At 42.9% G+C, this 24,124-nt stretch overlaps 1 pseudogene; it reads left to right on the plus strand.

The window, feature by feature from the left end:
* Nucleotides 1-23,249: 23,249 nt before the first annotated feature.
* Nucleotides 23,250-23,653, plus strand: LOC132541724 (negative regulator of P-body association-like; annotated as a pseudogene).
* The last annotated feature ends 471 nt before the right edge of the window (nucleotides 23,654-24,124 follow it).

The following is a 24,124-nucleotide window of genomic DNA, read 5'->3' on the forward strand; positions in this document are numbered from 1 at the left end:
TTTAATGGGGAGGGAAAAAAAAGAGCATCTACAAAAACAGCTTAAGACACAAGAGAAGGAAAGCATCTTATAAACTGAGAACAAAAGAACCGTGGAACTTGAATGTAAATTAAAGTTTGAGTAGAGCCCAAATTAATATCTAAAGGATATATTTTGGAAGAGATTGAGAGACAGAAATGGCAGACAAAAAAACAAAAATTAAAACTAGCACTCTGTTTTAGGGTCTCTGCAAAGGATACAAGTAGTAAAAAGGAGATACTGGCCCAGAGACAAAGAACTTTTGACTGAAAAGTTCTTGACATCAAAAGGAACCCAGTATCTAAAAACTGAGTGTCATCTAACAAGCTCCTTTGGACTCAGAAGAGCTGAGAGTATGGGTGGGGAATGAATGGCGGTTATAAGGATAGACAGTCACTAACTTGAATAACAGTAGCCCCAGAGACTGCAGGTTCAATCCCTGGCACTACTTTATGGCAGAGCTGAGCAGTGCTCTGGTCCTCCTGGTCCTCTCCCTCCCACCCTCTCTCAATAAATAAAGATATGTATTTTTTAAGCATGTGTTCAAGTTCCAGGCATCTAAACTCCTAAGTCTTGCTCTAAAACTCTTAAGTAACAGAGCCTCCAATGTTCTCTCCATCCTATGTGTGTCTACCTCTTCACAGCTTCTCTTTCACTCTTGGACAATAGTCTTCTGAACCATAGCATGTTAGCATGGTGACTGCCTATAGCTTTGGGTTTCTTTCTTTCTTTCTTTCTTTTTTAAGATTTTATTTATTTATGAGAAAGATAGGAGAGAGAAAGAACCAGACATCACATGTGCTGCTGGGGATCAAACTCAAGACCTTATGCTTGAAAGTCCAAAGCTTTATCACTGTGCCACATCCTGGACCACAGCTTTGGGTTTCTAAGCTACTTTTAAAAAAAAAAAGTTTTGAGAGAATGGGAGTCTCTTGTTCTATTTCTAGACTCTTGGAGGAAGGAACTCATTGACCATAATAAAGTAAGCCAGTGTTCCCTCCTTGTTCATCTGTGGCCAAAAGGTCTGGTCACTGCACCAATATGACTGCTCTGTCGCTGTAAGGGAGGGAGAGGAAGCTAGCAGAGAAGAAAAATACCTGTGAGTTGAGCTTACGACGGTCAGTAATATGTAGCAAATGCTGGGGTAGGAGAGTGATATTTGCACCTGATACTAATAAAAGATGAGTGCCTCTACATGGAGATGGTGAGGAAGGGTGCAGTAAAAAGGTACAGAGTCGAATGAATGCCACTCAGCAATAAAAAGGAACAAATTTGAGCTATGTAATAATTGGATGAACACTCCAAGGCATTATGATGACTTTGTGTTTTAAAATCTGTATTCTCATATTTTGTAGACTCTCATTCTGGTATTTGTGATGTCAAGTTTTGAACTTGGGACCACGTGCTTGAGAGTCCAACAACTTAGCATTATGATGACTTTGAAAAGCACTTAAATTATATACATGTATGCCATTATAAAGCAAGATTTATTGAGAGAGAACCAGAGCATCACTCTGGTGTATGTGTTGCCTGGATTTACAGAGGATGCAGAGAAAGTAGGTCTGGCTTCTCTGCTGGACATAGGCATTGGCAGCTTTATCCATACCCATAGCCTGTTTCTATCTTTCCCTGGTGATATATATATATATATATATATATATATAATTATATTATAATAATATATAATTTATACATATGACAAAGTTTCACATGAGGCAGAGAGAGAGAGAAACCAGAGCATCGCTCTAGTACATGTGCCAGGAGCTTCAACCATTAGTTTCTTTTTTTAAAAAATATTTATTTATTCCCTTTTGTTGCCCTTGTTCTTTTATTGTTGTAGTTATTATTGATGTCATTGTTGTTGGATAGGACAGAGAGAAATAGAAGAGGGGAAGACAGAGGGGGAGAGAAAGATAGACACCTGGAGACCTGCTTCACCCACCGTCTGTGAAGCAACTCCCCTGTAGGTGGGGAGCCGGGGGGCTGGAACTGGGATCCTTATGCCGGTCCTTGTGCTTTGCGCCACCTGCGCTTAACCCGCTGCACTACCGCCCAACTCCCAGTAGTTTCTAGTTTCAAACATACAAATCCAACACTGTGAATGAACCATTTCCCCTGCTATTTTCCTTTTTTTTTTTTCCCAAGGGATCCTTGTGGTAATGCTGTATCTTGATTATGGTCTTACGGTCATAAAAACACAAACCTGAATGTGATAAAATGGCACATAACTTCGTATACATAAACTAGAACCGATAGATGGGGAATCCGAATGAGACTGAATTGTTTCAATGGCAATATCTTGGTTGTGATATTGTACTAGAGTTTTACAAAATACTTCAGGAAACTAAAAAGAACGTGTGCGATCTGGGATCTGGGGCCGGGTGGTGGTGCACCTGGTTGAGTACACGTTACCATGTGCAAGAACTTGGATTCGATACCCAGTCTACACCTGCAGGAGGAAAGCTTTGCAAGGGGTGAAGCAGTGTGGTTGTGTCTCTCTGTCTCCCTCTCTGTTTCCCCCTTCCTCTCAGTTTCTGGCTGTCTCTATCAAATAAAGGTGCTATTTCTTTTCTTATTTAATATTTTATTCACAATTTAATAATTTATAAGATTACAAGGGAATTGTTCCACATTTCACCCACCACCAAAGTTCTATGCCCCTTTTCCCCCTCCTCCCCATAATCATCGTATCAATAGTTCTAACAAAGTCTTAAGGAACAGTTTGCCCACTAGCTTTTTTTTTTTCCAAGTTCATGTATTTCAGTTCTCCATATTCCACATATGAGTGAAACCACCAGGCAGAGTTGTCTTTTACCTTCTTACTCACTTCCCTAGGCATAACATCTCAAGGACCATCCATTTTGTCCCAGAGGACACTGTCATCTTTTTTAAAAAATCTCTTTATTGGGGGATTAATGTTTTACATTCAACAGTAAATACAATAGTTTATATATGCATAACACTTCTCAGTTTTCCACATAACAATACAGCCCCCACTAGGTCCTCTGTCATCCTTTTGGACCTGTATTCCCCACCCCCACCCCCGCCCCAGAGTCTTTTACTTTGGTGCGATACACCAATCTTTTCAATTACAGAGTAGCATTACCACTGGGGCTTGGTACCTGCACTACAAATCCATTGCCATATATATATTGCATATGATTCTACCATTACCTCATTTTTATAATTATTTTCCCTTTTGTTGCCCTTGTTTTTTATTGTTGTTGCAGTTATTATTTTTGTTGTTGTTGATGTCATCATTGTTAGCTAGGACCAAGAGAAATGGAGAGAGGAGGGGAAGACAGAAGGGGGCAAGAGAAAGACACGTGCAGACCTGTTTCACCGCCTATGAAGCAACTCCCCTACAGATGGGGAACCTGGGGCTTGAACTTGGATCCTTAAGCTGGTCCTGGTGCTTCGCGCCACGTGCATTTAACCCACTGTTTTACCGCTAGACTCCCTACCTCATAATTTTTAAAACTTATTTACTTACTTATCAGAACGTAAACATCACTCATACAATACCAGGGATCAAACTCAGGATCTCATGCTTGTAAGTCCAGAGCCTCAGCCACTATGCCATCTCGTAGACCACTACCTCATTTTTTCAGATTACCTTTAAAAAAAAAAAAAAAAAAAGCTGATCATCTATTAGAGTGCACCTTTACCAAGTATGAGGACCTGCGTTGAAGCCCCTGGCACTCCAGGATTATTGCTGGGACTCGGTGCCTGCACCACGAATCCACTGCTCCTGGAGGCTATTTTTTTCCCTTTTGTTGCCCTTATTGTTTTATTGTTGTTGAGGCTATTATTGTTGTTATTGATGTCATTGTTGTTAGATAGGATAGAGAGAAATAGAGAGAGGAGGGGAAGACAGAGAGAAAGATAGACACTTATAGAACTGCTTCACCGCTTGTGAAGTGACCCCCCCTGTAGGTGGGGAGCCAGCAGCTCGAACCAGGATCCTAACACCAGTCCTTGGTTTTGTGCCATGTGCACTTAACCTGCTATGCTACTGCCCGACCCCCCTTCCCCCCTTTCTAACTAAAATTAAGAGAATAAATAAATAGAAGCCTGCTGAGAGCAATGAAATCTTGTAAGTGCAAAACCCCTGTGGCAAAAATAAAAATAGGAACTTCACAGAGTGTCAAGATGAATTGCAAATTGCAAACATTTATGTGGTAGGAACATAGTGTTCCTTGTAGGTCTTACAAAGGAGGCTGGGAAGAAGTTTAAGACCAGAGTGGGAAAGGCCATATTCACCATCCTGAAAAACAATCTGGACTTAGTTCCATTATAGACAATAGAGAGCCTTTGAAGTTTTCTTTTTTTAATTAATTATTTATTCCCTTTTGTTACCCTTGTTGTTTTATTGTTGTAGTTACTATTGTTGTTATTGATGTCCTGGTTGGACAGGACAGAGAAATAGAGAGGAGGGGAAGACAGAGAGGGGGAGAGAAAGACAGGCACCTGCAGACCTGCTTCACCACCTGTGAAGCGACCCCACCTGCGGGGGGGCGGGGGGGGGGGGCGCTCAAACCGGATCCTTACACCAGTCCTTGCGCTTTGTGCCATGTGCGCTTAACCCACCGTGCTACCGCCCGACTCCCTTTTGTTTGTTTTTTTAACTAAGAAAGTGCTGTAGTCAAGTTTGTATTCTGCAGAAAGTCCTTGTGGTCCTAGGTTGCAGAAGCATAATGAAGAATAATTCAGATGAGCAGCATAGGAAGGAAAGTAAGTTTGGAGGGAGACCATTTAGACCACTGCAGTGGTCTAAGAGAGAGCATGAAGGGCAGGGGCCAGGTCATGGAGATGTACAAGAGAGGTTAAAGCAGAGTCATTTAGGAGTTAAAAGCCATAGAATTGTTGTCATCAACCAGATGCCAAGGAATAAGAGTATACTCATTTCCTATGGCTGCTATGACAAATAACTCAAACTTGGGGTTGAGGTGTTAAAACTTATGGCTTGCATTCATGATGACCTGAATTTGCTTCTTGGCACCACATTTAAAAAAATAGTTGAGTAGGGTCTGGTGGTAGCACAGCTGGTTAAGCGCACATGGCATGAAGCACAAGGACACAAGAATCCTGGTTTTGAGCCCCCAACTCCCCACCTGCAGGGGGGTCGCTTCACAAGCGGTGAAGCAGGTCTGCAGGTGTCTATCTTTCTCTCCCCATTTCTGTCTTCCCTCCTCTCTCCATTTCTCTCTGTTCTATCCAGCAATAACAAAAAAGGCACCAAAATGGAGGAAAGGGTCTCCAAGAGCAGTAGACTCATAGTGTAGGCACCAAGCCCCAGCAATAACCCTGGAGGCAAAATAAATAAATAAATAAATAAATAAATAACTGAGTGATATTCTACTCTTTCAGTAAAATTACCATAAACCATAAACCAGGTGCTTTTATCTTATTTTATTTTTAAAGAATTTAATTTATTCATGAGAAAGATAGGAGAGAGAAAGAACCAGCCATCACTCTGGTACATGTGCTACCAGGGATCGAACTCAGGACCTCATGCTTGAGAGTCTAATGCCTTAGCCACTGAGCCACCTCCCGGACCACAAACCAGGTGCTTTTAAGCAACAAAAAATTATTCTCTCATAGTGCTATAATCTGAAGGCTCTTTGAAATTCAAAACACAGATGTTGACAAACCTGCACTCCTGCCCAGGACTGCAGGCAGCAATATGTTCTTTTAGAAGCTGCTGGCATTCTTTGGCTGTGGCATCATTCCACTCTCTGCCTCTGTGGTCATGGTGCCACCTCTTCTCAACGTGTTTGCTCCTTTGGGTGTCTTATAAGAACACTTGTTGGGGCTGGGTGGTGGCATACCTGGTAAAAGCACATGTGACCATACATAAAGACCCCTGCCTGAGCCCCCAGACCCCACCTGAAGGGGGAAAGCTTTGAGAGTGGCAAAGCAGGGCTACAGGTGTCTCTCTGTCTCTTTTTCCTCTCTATCTCCCCCTTCCCTCTCAATTTCTGACTGTCTCTAGCCAATAAATAAGTAAATAAAGATAATATAAATTTTAATTAAAATTAAAACTTTAGTGGTCTAGGAAATGGCACAGTGGATAAAGCATTGGACTCTCAAGCATGAGGTTCTGAGTTCAATCCCTGGCAGCACGTGTACCAGAGTGATGTCTGGTTCTTTCTCTCTCTTCCTATCTTTCTCATAAATAAATAAATACAATATAAAAAACCATTAAAAATTAAAACTTTAAATTAAAAAGAGTCATATAAAAAAGCAATACATGATCATTAAAAAAAAAACATTTGAAATGCATGTAGTAGAAAATTAATGTCAGGGCCAGGCTGCAGCACAACTGGTTAAGTGCATGTGTTACCACACACAAGGACTGGGCTTCAAGGCCCTAGTCCCCACCTGTGAGGGGTGGGGGGAGGGAAGTTTTAGAGTAGTGAAGCAGTGCTGCAGGTGGCTCTCTCTCTGTTTCTCTCTGTTTTATCAAATAAATAAAGCTTTTAAAAATCACTTTAAATAGTTAAAAGGGGGAGTCAGGCGGCAGTGCCGCAGGTTAAGTGCACTTGGCGTAAATTGCAAGGACCGGAGAAAAGATCCCGGTTCGAGCCCCCGGCTCCCCATTTGCAGGAGTGGTCACCTCACAAGCGGTGAAGCAGGTCTGCAGGTGTCTGTCTTTCTCTCCCCCTCTGTCTTCCCCTCCTCTCTCCATTTCTCTCTGTCCTATCCAACATGACATCAATAACAACAACAATAATAATTACAACAACAAAACAAGAGCAACAGAAGGGAATAAATAAATATTTTAAAAAAGAATTTAAAAAGAAAATTAGTGTCAAAATTAATGTTCCATCAACCAAACACAATCTTTATTAACATCTCCTTCTGGTTTACTTTTGTCCATGTGGTAGATGAGCTTTCATTCTAAAGACCACCATTTATAGGACCATTATTCACATGTGCACACAGACCCCTCTTGATTTCCCAACATAAGCACTCTCTAAAGCCCATCTGAGAATTTGTTACAATTAGGGAGACTTGAATTCTGGACTTTAGTGAGGCTTTCAGGCGTGTAAACCTTTGGAACTGGGCCACTTTCTTACACCTCCTCCCACAGAAGCTGCTATACTGGTTTGGTCTGTACAAACACTAGGCTCTTTTCCCTGAGTCAGTATTGCACATCTGTTCATCCTTTCATCTATTCATTGTCGGGGTCTAATTCATCTTTAGCATTTGTTTCTTGGTTGTTGTTCTCTGTACTACAGCCTCTGGCCCTTCAAGGTCTCTGCCCAAAAGAAATTCTCCACAAGCTGTCACTCCACTTGCCAGTCAGAGCTGCTTTCTCCCTGCCTCCATCTCATTTTTGAACACTTTTTTAAAAATGTATTGAAATATTTATTATTTTTTGGGTAGAGACAGAGAAACTGAGAAAGAAGGAGGAGGTAGAGAGAGAGGTAGGATAGACAGCATAATGGTTATGCAAAGAGACTCTCATGCCTGAGGCTCTAAAATCCCAGGTTCAATCCCCCATGCCACCATAAGCCAGAGCTGAGCAGTGCTCCAGTAAGAGAGAGAGAGAGAGAGCTGGTGAAGCTCCTCCCTGCAGGTAGGGACTGGAAGCTTGACCCTGGATCCTTGCACATGGTAATGTGTGCACTCAACACTCAACCTGGCCCCTGGACACTTTTATTGAACCTTTGCTTGAGCCAATACTCTCCTCCTAAATTAAAGGGAGAAGGCCCCTCCACCTGGAAGCCTTAGTTGCTGAAAACAAGGTGCTTGGTAGCGGGTTATTGCCTTGTGTTGAATTCTAGAGTCCCTGCCTAGTTCACCAAGCCCAGCCTGGCCCCTGCTGCTCACTTCTGTATTTTTATACTTTGGTGATTATTTATATCTGCCGATGAGCCCAAACACGTTCTGACTGCATGTCCAGCTTGCCTACTCCTGTGCTTTCTGACTGACGTCTTGCCACGAACCTGCGGGATTCCAGGAGACATATCTTCAAAAGCATTTCAAAACGGAGAAGAAAAAAAAAAATACAAAAACGTGACAAAATGTTCTGCAAAGAGTAATTAGGAATTGGGACTGGGTGTTGGCTCACCTGGTTAAAATTAAAATGCACAAGGACCCAGGGGGTCACCACTTGCAAGAGGGAAGCTTCACAAGCTCTCCCTCTCTCCCCTCCCCCTCTCAGTTTCTCTCTTTATACAATAATAAATAAATATATTTTTTAAAAAGAGTAACTAGGAGTTGTTTGCAATATGTGTGCTTTTGTTCATCACCACTGGCTTTAAAAAGCATTTTCCACTTGTATTCCTTTTAATTTGTTTCTCTCTTGTTCCTCTAACCAGCTTGCAATAACAGGACAGACTCTCTGTTCTCCATTATTTCCCCTCAAAGCAAATCTCTGTTCTTAGGTCTCACTCATTATTTCAATTTAATGCATACTGAGTATACACCAAAAGTATGTGGTTTTATAATTCATCCTCACCCTAACCAAGGTTATTGCTGCGTCTCAGTGCCTAATTGACTTCCTTTCTTTTCTTTTCTTACTTTTTTTTTTTAAAGATTTTATTTATTGGGTGGGGTAAATAGCATAATAGTTATGCAAAGAGACTTTCATGCCTGAGGCTCCAAAGTCCCAGGTTCAATTCCCCACCACCACCACCACACTACCGTATACCAGAGCTGAGCAGTACTCCGGTTAAACAATAAATAAAAAGATTTTATTTAGTAATGAGCAAGATAGGAGGAGAGAAAGAACCAGATATCACTTTGGTACATGTGCTGCCAGGGATTGAACTTGGGACCTCCAAGTTTGAAAATCCAATGCTTGAAAATCCAATGTTTTATTCACTGCGCCACCTCCCAGACCACAAAATCTTTTTACTTATTTTTTTTAATTATTGGATAGAGACATATAAGTTACAAGGGGTGGGGAAGACAGGGAGAGAGACACCTGCAGCACTACTTCACCACTCGTGAAGCTTTCCACCTGCAGGTGGGCACAGGGCTTGAACCTGGGTTCTTGTGCACTGTAATGTGTGCACTTAATCAAGTGCGCCACCACCTGGCCCTGATTGACTTTCCATCACTCTAGGAGGTCTTTTTTTCCTCCCTCTAGATACAGGATGAGAGAGGGAAAGAGACAGACAGAGGAGAGACACCATAATACCACCCCACCAGTACTGAAGTCTCCTCTGATAGGCATTCCCAGGTGGTGGCCTGGAGCTTCTAGAACTTTACCAGGTGAGCCACCTGCCAGGCGCCCTTTGGTGATCTTCTTTAAGGATAATAGATCCAGAGTTTAATGAGGATGAGAACTTGATTAAGGGTTGAGGAACCCAGGATTTTTGTTTCTTTTTTGCCACCAGAGCTATCATTGAAGCTCAGTGCCAGCACAACAAAACCATGGCTCCTGGTGGCCTTTTTTTTTTTTCTTTCTATTTTATTTTTACTTGACAGAAACTGAGAGGGAAGGGGAGATAGAGTATATAACATAAAGGTTATGCAAAGAGACTCTCATGCCTGAGGCTCAAAGTCCCAGGTTCAATCCCCCCATCACCGTAAACCAAAGAAAGCTGAGCAGTGCTCTGGTGAAAAAAGAGAGAGAGAGAAAGAAACTGGGAATTCAGGACTCTGGCAGTTGTACCCCTGTTATCTTGTAATTTTGTAAATGAATATTAATTCACTAATAAATTTTATAAAAGAGAGAGGGGAAAAAATAGCAGCAGACCTGCTTTATGGCTTGTGAAGCATGTGGGGAGCAGGGGCTCAAAATCAGATCCTTGGGCATGGTGATAGGTACCCTTAGCCAGGTACATCACTGCCCAGCTCCAGGTTTCTGTTTCTGTCACTGTCATTTTCTAGGGAAATGGCAAATCCAGCTGTGGGGGAAGTGCAGGGATAGGTGTGAACAGAGGCTGACTTCCTGTCGTCCAGTCCTGGAGTCCTTCCTACAGTAAAGGTTAGAGTCCAGTGAATTCCCTGCAAGTGATAATGACTGAAACTTTTCTGAAGATAAGACCTCCTGTCTTGTACCTCTGCCTGTAGCCAGGTTTTCCAGTTTACCTTCAAGCCCAGAGAAGTCTAGAACATAGAAGTCTAGAACATAGGGCCCTTCCCCACCAAGGTGACCTTTGTCTATCTGCCACTTTATCCAATCACTACCTTTTTCTTTTTCCCTTCTAGGAGCTTTCATAGCTCAGCTCTGGCCCACTTAGTCACAGAAAAGCTAACATTAGGGCAGGGGTAGATAGCATAATGGTTATTCAAAGAGACTGTCATACCTGAGGCTCCCAAGTCCCAGGTTCAATCCCCTGCATCATCATAATCCAGAGCTGAGCAGTGCTCTAGTGAAGAAAAAAAAAAAAGAATATTAATGTTAAGCAGGAGGCACTTCTAAAAAGACCCTAGGAGGTACTTTATTTATTTATTTATTTATTTATTTATTTATTTATTTTTACCAGAGCTGTCCTCATGTCCTCAGCTCTGGTTTATGGTGCTGCCAGGGATTGAACCTGGGACCTTTAAGCTTCAAGCACAGAAAATCTGTTTGTGGGCATAGGGTAGATAGCATAATGGTTATGCAAAGAGAATCTCGTGCCTGAGGCTCCAAAGTCCCAGGTTCAATCTACCACACCACCATAAGCCAGAGCTGAGCAGTGCTCTGGTAAAAAAAAAAAAAAAAAAAAAACTGTGAAACTCCCTTGCCCAGGAGGTATATAATTATATATTATACATTAATATATATATCAGAAATTGAGAAAGGAAGGGTAGATAGAGAAAGAGACATCCTATGGCTTGTGAAGCTGCCCCCTGCAGGTGGGAACTAGGGGCTTGAATCCTTATCCTGGCTTATAGTAATGTTTGTGCTCAACTAAGTGCACCACTACCTGGCCCCCAGGAGGCATTTTTCTTTTAAAGAAATTTATTTATTTTTAAAGATTTTATTTATTTATGAGAAAGATAGGAGAGAGAAAGAATCAGACATCATTCTGGCATATGTGCTGCCATGGATCGAACTCAGGACCTCATGCTTGAGAGTCCAAAGCTTTACCACTGCGCCACTTCCCAGACCACGTCAGGAGGCATTTTTAAAACAAATGTAATCAGGTCCAGAAACAGCTATCAGTGAGAACCTTGGCAGTGAGAACTCTGGCGCTGGGCTGCAACCTCAAGCAACTTCCAGCAGAGCATCTGAAGGGTCACTGTTTATCAGCTGCCAGAGATCCAGGATGCCACTCAGACATGCCCTCAACAGGGCATCTCCTCCAGGAACCTGCCTCCAGAAAAGGCTGCATTGATGTGAAAACCACTTTTGGAAAGAACACAAAAGAGTTTTAAAATATTTATTTATTTTTGCCTCCAGGATTATCACTGAGGCTCAGTGCCAGCACTATGAATCCATACCTTCTGGTGGGTATTTTGTCATTTTACTAGATAGAACAGAGATAAATGATAAGGGGAGGAGGAGACAGAAAGAAAGATAGATACCTGAAAACCTGCTTCACTGCCATGCAGCATTGCCTCTGTAGGTGGGGAGTCGGAGGCTCAAACTCGGATCCTTGCGCAGGTCCTTGTGTAGTTCTTTTTTTTTTTTTAATTTTATTTATTCCCTTTTTGTTGCCCTTGTTGTTTTATTGTTGTAGTTATTATTGATGTCGTTGTTGTTGGATAGGACAGAGAGAAATGGAGAGAGGACGGGAAGACAGAGAGGGGGAGAGAAAGACAGACACCTACAGACCTGCTTCACCGCCTGTGAAGGGACCTGCCTGCAGGTGGGGAGCCGGGGCTCGAACCGGGATCCTGACGCCAGTCCTTGAGCTTGGCGCCACCTGCGCTTAACCCACTGCGCTACAGCCCGACTCCCGTAGTTCTTTTTTTTTAAAAAAAAATATTTTATTAGTTTTTCTTTTTTGTTGCCCTTGTTTTTATCATTGTTGTGGTTATTACTGTTGTTATTGATGTTGTTGCCAGATAGGACAGAGAGAAATGGAGAAAGGAGGGGAAGACTGAGATGGGGAGAGAAAGACAGACACCTGTAGACCTGCTTCACCGCTTGTGAAGCAACACCACCTGCAGGGGGTTCGAACCGGGATCCTTATGCGGGTCCTGGAGTTTCATGTCATGTGTGCTTACCCCGCTGTGCTCTAGCCCGACTCCCTCTTGTGTAGTTCTATGTACACTTAACTGGGCATGTCACTGCCTGGCCCCAGAGCTTTTATAATTTGCTCAAGCTTTCACTTCCTTTGTCATTGGGAAAGTCTCTCCATATGCAACTCCAACCCTGTTCTACATCCTGAATAATAAGATTGTTTTTGTTGTTTTCCAGAATATACCATATAGTATCTCTTCTTTTTATTCCATTGGGGTTTTGTACCTGCATGATTCCACTGCTTCGGGTGGACATTTCTTCCTGTTAGCTTCATATAAAAAAAGACAAAAACAGGGAACAAGAGACACCACAGCACTACTCCACCATAAATGGAGCTTCCCAGGGCCGGGTGGTGGTGCACCTGGTTGAAGAACACGTATTACAATTCTCAAGGACCCAGGTTCAAGTCCCTGGTCCCCACCTACAGGAGGAACGCTTTGTGACAGGTGAAGCAGTGCTGCAGGTGTCTCTCTCCCTCTCTATCAACCTCTTGATTTCTGGCTGTCTCTATCCAATAAATAAAGATAATAATAAAAAAACAGAGCTGGGAGTCGATTGGTAGCGCAGCGGGTTAAGTGCATGTGGTGCAAAGTGCAAGGACCCACGTAAGGATCCCGGTTCCAGCCCCCAGCTCCCCACCTGCAGGGGAGTGCTTCACAAGCGGTGAAGCAGGTCTGCAGGTGTCTTTCTCTCCCCCTTTCTTGTTATGCCCAGAAGTTCGAGTCCCGATCTCACACAAAGAAGACCAGAATCACATGCAGTAGCAAGAGCCTTTATTATCAAGCTTAAGCTTGGGCCGCCAACACCCTTCCAAGCAAAGGGAGAGTCTGCGACCTCGATCACTTCTCATCCCACCTTTTTACAGTTATCACAGGGTGGGCACAGGTGGAAATATCCACACAAAACAAGGAACAATTGGCCTTGGGCCAACAGCTGCTCTTAATATTTGGGGTCCCTCTCCAACCCCACACTCTGTCTTGCCCTCCTCTCTCCATTTCTCTCTGTCCTATCTAACAATGACATCAATGACAACAATAAAAAACAATGGAAACAAAAGGGAAAATAAATAAATATATATATTTATTATTTTTTTTAAAAAATAAATATATATTTATTATTTTTTTTAAAAAATAGAGCTTCCCATGGAGGCATAGTCCTCCTGTGTGGAGCCAGGGGCTTCAGGAAGTATCTCCTGGATATATATATATATATATATATATATATGTGTGTGTGTGTATATATATATATATATATATATATATATATATATATATATTAAACTAGGGTGGGGGAACTGTACCCTGTATTTGTATAATCTTGTAAATCACTATTAATCACAAATAAAATAATAGCTTGTAAAAAATAAATAGGAGTGGGGGAGACAGCATAATGGTTATGCAAACACACTCTCATGCCTGAGTCTCTGAGGTCCCAGCTTCACTCCCCCAACCATCATAAGCCAGAGCTTAGCAGTGTTCTGGTAAATAAAAACAAAACAAACAACAACAACAAGACGATATATACTTACATAGTGTGCTTACTTTGTTATGTACACAAGCCAGGTTCAGACCCAACTCCACTATACCGAAGGGAGCTCTATGATGTCCTTCTCTCTGCCTCTCAATCTCTGTTCCTGTCTAGCTGAAAAAAATTGGCCTGGAGAGGAGAAATCCAAGTGATGACAAAAACAAACAAGCAAACAAACAGAAAAGTCATTTTGCAAATGGAACATCAGGATATAGAGGGATTGGGTTGGCAAGATAGCTTATCTGGGAAGGTGCCTGCTTTGTTATACACGTGACTCACATTTGAGCCTCCAGTATAACACAAGGGAGTACTATAGTGCTGGGGGTAGCTTTGGTGCTATGATGTCTCTCCTCTCCTCTTCTAGCTCTCTGTCTCTCTCTCTCTCTCTCTTTCTCCCCTCCTATCTGAAAAAACTCAACCTGTAGTGGTGAAGCCCCAGTGAAGACATTAAAAAAAAAAAAAGACTCAGAGAGGTTCAAGACAGCTTAATCGGTTAATCCCCTGCACCACTGTAAACCAGAGATGATCAATGAGCTGGTTAAAAGAGAGAGATTAAGGGGTGGAGGGTATGCATAATGGTTATGCAAACAGACTGTCTTGCCTGAGGCTCCAAAGTCTCAGGTTCAATCCCTCGCACCACCATAAACCAGAATTGAACAGTGCTCTGGTTAGATTTAAAAAATAATAATAAGGGTGGAGGGTATATAGCATAATGATTATGCAAACAGACTCTCATGCCTGAGGCTCCAAAATCCCACCAGGTTCAATAATCCCCCATACTACCATAAGCCAGAGCTGAACAGTGCTCTGGTTAAAAAAAAAAAAAAAAAAAGGAATGAAAAATAATAATAAAATAAAGAAAGAAAGATTAAGTAAGTCAAACAAAAAAGTTGGGATTTGAATTCAGACTGTCCAACTTCAGAACATATGTGCTTAATTATAACATTATGTCTCCCTCCAGTTTTCTCCATGTGGGATAATTCTACCTCCATAAGCCTGTCATTATTTCACTTTGATTCAGAAAAGTCTAACACTGGTCTCAACAACCCTAAATAGATTTAGATTAAAGACCAGAGCCATAGAAGTTTTCCTTTCCGTCAGTCAATTCAGTTTCTGACCACATTCATCCCAACCACCCTCCTTGTACAACTCATGTTCTTCTCGCCAAGGCAGTTCTTAAGCCTGGTCAGAGGACTTCATTAGCCATCCAGGGACACTGGCAAACAGTGGTCTAGGTCACAAGGGGAAAATAGGGTAAGCGAGATCGCTTTGCGGTTATACGGACTCTCACGCCTGACACTCCGAGTAGGTCCCAAGTTCAGTCTCCCACACCACCATAAGCCAGACCTGAACAGTGCTCTGGTAAACAATAATAAGAAGAAGTAAGAAGAAGGAGAATAGGCAAGGGAGATGGAGGCCCCACTATAAAGTAGCTATATTTGCTAATCAAAAATCATTTGGAGTAAATCTAACCAAAGAAGTGAAATACTTGTACACTGAAAATTATGAGTCACTACTCAAGGAAATTGAAAAAGATGCAAAGAAGTGGAAAGATATTCCATGTTCATGGGTTGGAAGAATTAACATCATCAAAATGAATATACTACCCAGAGCCATATACAAATTTAATGCTATCCCCATCAAGATCCCAAGCACATTGTTTAGGGGAATAGAAAAAATGCTACAAATGTTTATCTGGAACCAGAAAAAACCTACAATTGCCAAAACAATCTTGAGAAAAAAGAACAAAACCAGATCACACTCCCAGATCTCAAACTGTATTATAGGGCCATTGTCATCAAAACTGTTTGGTACTGGAACATGAATAGACATGCTGACCAGTGGAATAGAATTGAGAGCCCAGAAATGAGGTCCCACACCTATGGACATCTAATCTTTGACAAAGGGGCTCAGACTATTAAATGGGGAAAGCAGAGTCTCTTCAACAAATGGTGTTGGAAACAATGGGTTGAAGCATGCAGAAGAATGACACTGAACCACTGTATTTCACCAAATACAAAAGTAAATTCCAAGTGGATCAAGGACTTGGATGTTAGACCACAAACTATCAGATACTTAGAAGAAAATATTGGCAGAACTCTTTTCCACATAAATTTTAAAGACATCTTCAATGAAACAAATCCAATTACAAAGAAGACTAAGGCAAGTATAAACCTATGGGACTACATCAAATTAAAAAGCTTCTGCACAGCAAAAGAAACCACTACCCAAACCAAGAGACCCCTCACAGAATGGGAGAAGATCTTTACATGCCATACATCAGACAAGAGTTTAATTAATAACCAACATATATAAAGAGCTTGCCAGACTCAACAACAAGACAACAAATAACCCCATCCAAAAATGGGGGGAGGACATGGACAGAATATTGACCACAGAAGAGATCCAAAAGGCCGAGAAACACATGAAAAAATGCTCCAAGTCTCTGATTGTCAGAGAAATGCAAATAAAGACAACAACAAGATACCACTTCACTCCTATGAGAATGTCATACATCAGAAAAGGTAACAGCAGCAAATGCTGGAGAGGGTGTGGGGTCAAAGGAACCCTCCTACACTGCTAGTGGGAATGTAAATTGGTCCAGCCTCTGTGGAGAACAGTCTGGAGAACTCTCAGAAGGCTAGAAATGGACCTACCCTATGATCCTGCAATTCCTCTCCTGGGGATATGTCCTAAGGAACCCAACACATCCATCCAAAAAGATCTGTGTACACATATGTTCTTGGCATCACAATTTGTAATAGCCAAAACCTGGAAGCAACCCAGGTGTCCAACAACAGATGAGCGGCTGAGCAAGTTGTGGTCTATATACACAATGGAATACTACTCAGCTGTAAAAAATGGTGACTTCACCGTTTTCAGCTGATCTTGGATGGACCTTGAAAAGTTCATGTTGGGAGTCGGGCTGTAACACAGCGGGTTAAGCACAGGTGGCGCAAAGCACAAGGACCGGCATAAGGATCCTGGTTCCAGCCCCCAGCTCCCCACCTGCAGGGGAGTCGCTTCACAGGCGGTGAAGCAGGTCTGCAGGTGTCTATCTTTCTCTCCTCCTCTCTGTCTTCCCCTCCTCTCTCTATTTCTCTCTGTCCTATCCAACAATGACAACAACAATAAAAACTACAACAATAAAACAACAAGGGCAACAAAAGGGAATAAATAAATTAAATAAATATTTTAAAAAAAGAAAAGAAAAATAAGAAAAATTCATGTTAAGTGAAATAAGTCAGAAACAGAAGGATGAATATGGGATGATATCACTCTCAGGCAGAAGTTGAAAAATAAGATCAGAAAAGAAAACACAAGTAGAACCTGAAATGGAATTGGCGTATGGCACCAAAGTAAAAGATTCTGGGGTGGGTGGTTGGGGAGAATACAGGTCCAAGAAGGATTCAGAAGACCTAGTGGGGGTTGTATTGTTATATGGAAAACTGGCATGTGTTATGCATGTACAAACTATTGTACTTACTGTTGAATGTAAAACATTAATTCCCCAATTAAAAAAAAAAGTGGAGGGAAAAAAAAAGAGAAAACACAAGTATAACCTGAACTGGTGTTGGTGTATTGCACCAAAGTAAAAGACTCTGGAGTGGGTGGAGGGGAGAGAGAGTACAGGTCCAAGAAGGATGACAGAGGACCTAGTGGGTGTTGTATTGTTATATGGAAAACTGAGAAATTTTATGCATGTATTGTATTTAACTATTGCATTTACTGTTGAATGTAAAATATTAATCCTCCAATAAAGAAATTTAAAAAAATAAAAATAAAAAATAAGTAAATTGGGTGGTGGAGATAGCATAATGGTTATGCAAACAAACTCTCATGCCTAAGGCTCCAAAGTTCCAGGTTCAATCCCCCACACTACCATAAACCAGAGCTGAGCAGTGCTCTGGTGTTTCTTTCTCTCTGTGTCTGTCTCTGTCTGCATCTAAATAACATAAATAAAATATTTTAAAATAAATAAATAAATATTTTTAAAAACTTTTATTTTTATTTACTTATTGGATAGAGACAGAGAGAAATTGAGTGGGGGAGATAGAGAGGGAGAGAAACAGAGAGGCGCCTACAGCCCTGCTTCACCACTTGTGAAGTTTTCTCCCTGCAGGTGAGGACCAGGTGCTTGAACCTGGGTCCTTGTGCACTGTAATGTCTGCACTTAACCAGGTGCGCCACCACCTGGCTCCCTGGTGTAGGAACTTAGTAAAATACCATCTCTTTCCCGTGTGTGTGTGTGTGTGTGTGTGTGTGTGTGTGTGTGTGTGTGTGTGTGTGTGCCTGTGCATGCACACACACATTCATGCACGCAACTCTGGGTCAATTTTTCATCCAGACAGAGAAAGAGACTCCACAGGACCTCCCCACGTAGTGTCAGGGCTAGAACCTAGGTCACAGGCATGAAAACAAAGCAGAAACTCTAGTTGGTAAACTGTCTCTCTGGCCTCTTCCCCATCTTATCTTGAGATCAAAAACGATAGTGTTGAGGGTAGTTGTACAACTAAGTATTATCTTCCAGAGCTTAACAGAGGTTCCTGAGCAAGAAGAAGGAAGTCTGGACCTGCAGCCTCTGATTCAGTAGCTAAGCTAAGGAGCAGTAGCCTGGGCCTCCTGGTGGGGAGTCTGGGGTTCTGCCTAACACTCCAGTCCATGTAGTTCCTCCCAAGCCCTTTCTAGGAGCATTAAAAACCTTGACACCTGAGGAGTACCCACAGCGTGTTAGAGCAGTATCGTGCTGTTAGTAACTGCAATGTGCACTCACTTCCCAGTGAAAGGTGATTTATGTACCAACTGTGTACAAGCAGAGTTGCAACTGACTGGCTAACATTCTGTTTTGTTGTCATTTAAATAGGTATACATTTCCACTTTGTGATTATTTGAAATGTTTTCATCTCGAAACAAATAACTTTTCCTCTAGGTTTCAACTCAAAGCCTATGTCTAAATAATGAACCAGGGTTTAAATCAAGTTGATTAGATCATTGGCCCAGAGCTTGTTAATTCCAGAGCTCATTGGGACCACCCCACTCCATCTATCCATGCCCAGCTATACACCCACCCAAATATCAGCTATACACCCACCCAAATATCATTATATACGCACAGACATGCTATCTTAATCTATCTAAACTTTTATCCTTTCTATCAAGACTGCCTAGGGGAGAAAAACTTAAGAGAAGCCCATATGGTATGAGACTGCCCTCTAGAGGTTGCTCCTTGAAGGTGCAGTGGTGGAGCCTCTTCCACCACCACAACCAGACTGAAATCAACCCCACCACTCACTGACACTTATCAATAACAACTTATACCAGGCACCATGTGCATAATCTGGGGACAAAAGACTGTAAAAAGGAATAAAACTCACCCCTGTCCTCCAGGAAGTCATTGTTCATTGTGGTGACATTCACCATTCAGGGTGATACATGCCATCATAGGTGTGTGTACCAGGTTCCATGGGAGTAAGTCTGAGGCAATATGGAAAGGCACCACATGTTGGGGAGGGGGTAGATGGTAGTGCAGTGTGTTAAGCACAGGTGGCACGAAGTGCAAGCACTGGCATAAAGATCTCGGTTTGAGCCCCTGGTTCTCCACCTGCAGGGGAGGTTGCTTCACAAGCAGTGAATCGGATCTGCAGATGTCTATCTTTCTCTCCCCCTCTCTGTCTTCCCCTCTCTCAATTTCTCTCTGAATAATAACAACAACAAGGGAAACAAAATGGGGGGGGGAATAGCTTCCAAGAGCGGTGGATTCGTGGTGCAGGCACAAGGGCATGAGTTCAAGCCCCTGATCCCCACCTGCAGGGAAAAGCTTTGCAAGTGGTGAAGCAGTGTTACAGGTGTTTCTCTGTCTCTCTCCCTGTCTATCTCACCCACCCTCTCAATTTTTGGCTGTCTCTACGCAATGAATAAATAATTTTTTTTTCTCCAGAGTTATTGCTGGGGCTCCGTGCCTGCACCATGAATCCACTGCTCCTGGAGGCAATTTTTTTTTTATTTCTTTATTGGGGAATTAATATTTTACATTCAACAGTAAATACAATAGTTTGTACATGCATAACATTCCCCAGTTTCCCATATAACAATACAACCCCCACTATGTCATTTATCATCCTTCATGGACCTGTATTCTCCTCACCCACCCACCCCAGAGTCTTTTACTTTGGTGGGAATATTTGTTGTCTTGTTGTTGAGCTGGAGGCAATTTTTTTTCCCTTTTTGTTGCCATTGTTGTTTTTTTTGCCTTGTTTTGGTTATTATTATTGTTGTTGATGTCGTTGTTGGATAGGACAGAGAGAAACCGAGAGAGGAGGGGAAGACAGAGAGGGGGAGAGAAAGATAGACCTGCTTCACCACCTGTGAAGCGACTCCCCTGCAGGTGGGGAGCCGGGTGCTCAAACCGAGATCCTGAAGCAGGTCCCTGCGCTTTGCACCATGTGCTCCTGACCCGCTGCGCCACCACCCAACTCCCTAAATAAAAGACTTTTAGTCTTTTCAGTCTCTTTGCATAACCATCATGCTATCTCCTACACCTTCTAGCTCTAGCTTTGGGGGTCTCTCTCTCTCAATTTATTTATTTATTATAAAAGAGAGGGAGGGAGAGAGAATCAGAGCATCACTATGGCACATATGAGCTCAAAACCCCGCCCTTGAGAGTTCAACACTTCAGCAGCCTGGCGGTGGCACATCCAGTTAAGTGCACATAGTAGAAGCACGAGGACCCACGCAAATTTCAGAGTTTGAGCCCCCACCTTCCCACCTGCAGGGGAGACACTTCACAAATGGTGCAGGTCTGCAGGTGTCTCTGTGTCTCTCCCTCTTTATCTCCCCCTTCTCTCTCAATTTCTCTGTCCTGTTCAATAAAATGGGGGGGGGGGAATGGCCACTAGGAGCAGTGGATTCATAATGCAGGCACTAAGCCCCAGTGATAACCCTGGAAACAAAAGAGAGAGAGAGAGGTGTCTGGGAGATGATGCAGTAGATAAAGCAGTGGGCTCTCAAGCAGGAGGTCCTGAGTTCAGTCCCCGACAGCACATGTACCAGAGTACATGTCTGGTTCTTTCTCTCTTTCCTCCTATCTTTCTCATGAGTAAATAAATAAAATTAAAAAGAAAGAGAGAATTTAACACTTCACATACTACACCACCTCGCAGGCCACTATGTACCTCTCTATCTGAAATAAAAAGAATGAGAGAAGAGGAAGAAGTGTCCTAGAGGCAACGGAATCGGCATGTATATGGGAGGGTTTCAGCACCGCTAACAAAAATTTTTTTCCCTTTTGTTGCCCTTGTTTATTGTCATTGTTGCTGTCGTTGTTGGATAGGACAGAGAGAAATCGAGAGAGGAGAGGAAGACAGAAGGGGGGAGAAAGAGAGACATCTGCAGACCTGCTTCACTGCCTGTGAAGTGACTTCCCTGCAGGTGGGGAGCCGGGGGCTCGAACTGGGATCCTGATGTGGGTCTGCGTGCTTTATGCCATGTGCACTTAATCTGCTGCGCCACTGCCAGCTCCTCCCACCAATTTTTTTTCTGAATTTTTTTTTAAAGGAGACATTAACAAAATCGTAGGATAGGAGGGGTACAACTCCACACAGTTCCCATCACCAGATCTCTATATCCCATCCCCTCCCCTGATAGCTTTCCCATTCTCTATCTCTCTGGGAGTATGGACCCAAGGTCATTTTGGGCTGCAGAAGGTGGAAGGTCCAGCTTCTATAATTGCTTCCCTGCTGAATATGGGCATTGACTGATCAATCCATACTCCCAGCCTGCCTCTCTCTTTCCCTAGTAGGGTGGGTCTCTGGGGAAGCAGAGCTCCGGGACACATTGGTGGGGTCATCTGTCCAGGGAAGTCTGGTCGGCATTCTGCTGGCATTTGGAACCTGGTGGCTGAAAAGAGAGTTAACATACAAAGCCAAACAAATTGTTGAACAATTATGGACTTAAAGGCTGGAATAGTACAGATGAAGTGTTGGGGGGTACTCACTGCAGACTATTGTGTCCTTTTGCTTTCAGGTATATATTTTGCCCTAGTTAATGGATATGTGTGAATATATGCTCTATCTCAGGGGACCTGGTCTACATTTAGGTTTTGGGACTTTGTTAGGAAGTGAACCACCTGGGATGGAACTAGAAAATACCATGAAAGGAAAGGTCTCACCTGACTAATGAAGCTGAAGGGTTGTCATTCCACGCCTGAAGTCTCTGGACACCGTCTGAAGTGAAGCATGCTGAGGTGGCACTCGTTGCATTGACTAGTTTGTGATCAGTGGATGCAATATTATTTGATATGAATTGAGAGAAGCATGCAGGAAAGTGCACCCCACCCTAAGGTTCCAGAACTGTGGGAAATATAGGCTCTATAGTAGAAATGTGGGGTTCCTGCTGTCTTAGGGTTCAAGAAGACAATGGATAGCTATTGTTATCATCACATTATTATTGGGTTAACTTTGAAAAGTCCCTTTGTTAGGATTTGCTGTACAATACCCAACATATAGCTGTGCCACTGGTTGCTTCTGTTCTCCCTGGTCTAGGCTTTTTAAAGAGTCAACATATCGAAGACTCACTTTATATATTAAAAAGACTCAGTCTATACAGACCAGAGACAAAGCAGGAGAAGAAGCAAAGGCTGCTGGCCCGGGCTGAAAAGTGGGTTTGTAGTGCAGGCGCCGAGTCTCAGCAATAACCCTGGAGGCAAAAAAAAAATTATTTATTTTATTTTATTTTAAAGAGAAATTCAGAGAGAGAGAGAGAGAAACATCAGAGCACTGCTCAGCTCTGACTTACTGTGGTACGGAGACTGAACTTGGGACTTAGGAGCCTCAGGCATGAGAGTCTGTGTGCATAACCATTATGCTATCTGCCTCGCCACCCCAAAATTTTTTAATGAAAAAAAAGGGGGAGCCGGGCAGTAGCGCAGCGGGTTAAGCACATATGGCACAAGGTACAAGGACTGGCGAAATGATCCCAGTTTGAGCCCCTGGCTCCCCACCTACAGGGGAGTCGCTTCACAGGTGGTGAAGCAGGTCTGCAGGTGTCTATATTTCTCTCCCCCTCTCTGTCTTCCCCTCCTCTCTCCGTTTCTCTCTGTCCTATCCAACAATGACAATAATAATAACTACAACAATAGAGCAACAAGGGCAACAAAAGGGAATAAATAAATAAATAAATAATGGGGGGGAGTATATTTCTTTCTTACATACATGAGTTCCTGGGTTGCATCGCCAGCACCACATGAAAGCACCAAAGACAGGAGTCGGGCGGTAGCACAGTGGTTAAGCGCAGGTGGCGCAAAGCACAATGACCCACGAGAGGATCCCGGTTCAAGCCCCCGGCTCCCCACCTGCAGGGGAGTCGTTTCACAAGCGGTGAAGCAGGTCTGCAGGTGTCTATCTTTCTCTTCCCTCTCTATCTCCCCCTCCTCTCTCCCTTTCTCTCTGTCCTATCCTACAACGAAGACAACAATAATAACTACAACAATAAAACAAGGGCAAAAACAAAGGGAAAAATGAATGAATAAATAAATATTTAAAAAAAAGAAAGAAAGCACCAAAGACAGAGAAAGAGGATGTCCCGTGTATGGTGGAATGGTACCTTAGTGTCTGTTTATCTGTCTCGTAAAAATATTTTTGCAGAGGAGACCTGCCACCATCTCAGGTCTCTTGCCCTTGTCTGGCCCCACCTGAGAGCACTGAAGCCTGAATACTATGATCCTTATGGGGGACCAACCTTGTACCTCCGGGAGATCCACACTCTCCCCTGGGAGCTCTAGGGAATCCAAACCACCCAAAAACCTCTGCCTCCTAGCTCCGCAGTGAATTATCCAGAAGGAACACCCAACAGAGGTAGTACCCCTCTCCTCTCCGCACCTCCTCTTGCATCTTCAGGCCTGAAGTCGAATCCTCCTCCCCTGGAGAAGTAGTAGGATCTTCTTCTCACACTCTGAACCAGTCTTTGAGAGACTGAAATATGACTACATTTCCTTGCTGCATTCATAAAATAGTTCATCCAGTGAAGACAGTGACTACTGACAAGGCCACCCTGCTTTTTCTGATACTCTGCACCTGGAAGTTGTGATATTTAAGTCTTATGATGTAATCAGTATTTTATCCTCTAGATTTGAATGAAGACTTGGACATAACTGTGCGGTTAAAGAAAAGCCCCGAATTTTGACAACAGCCGTTAACCCTAAACCAACTGTTCCTTGTTCTGCATAAATATTTCCACCTGTACCCACCCTGTGCTAACTATAAAGGTGGAATGAAAAATTATCGGGGTTGGGGGTCGGGCGGTGGCGCAGTGGGTTAAGCGCATGTGGCACAAAGCGCTGGGACCCGCGTAAGGATCCCAGTTGAGCCCCCGGCTCCCCGCCTGCAGGGGATTCGCTTCACAGGCGGTGAAGCAGGTGTCTGTCTGTCTTCCCCTCCTCTCTCCATT

Source organism: Erinaceus europaeus, chromosome 12, assembly GCF_950295315.1.
Source record: "Erinaceus europaeus chromosome 12, mEriEur2.1, whole genome shotgun sequence".
Taxonomy (NCBI): domain Eukaryota; kingdom Metazoa; phylum Chordata; class Mammalia; order Eulipotyphla; family Erinaceidae; genus Erinaceus; species Erinaceus europaeus.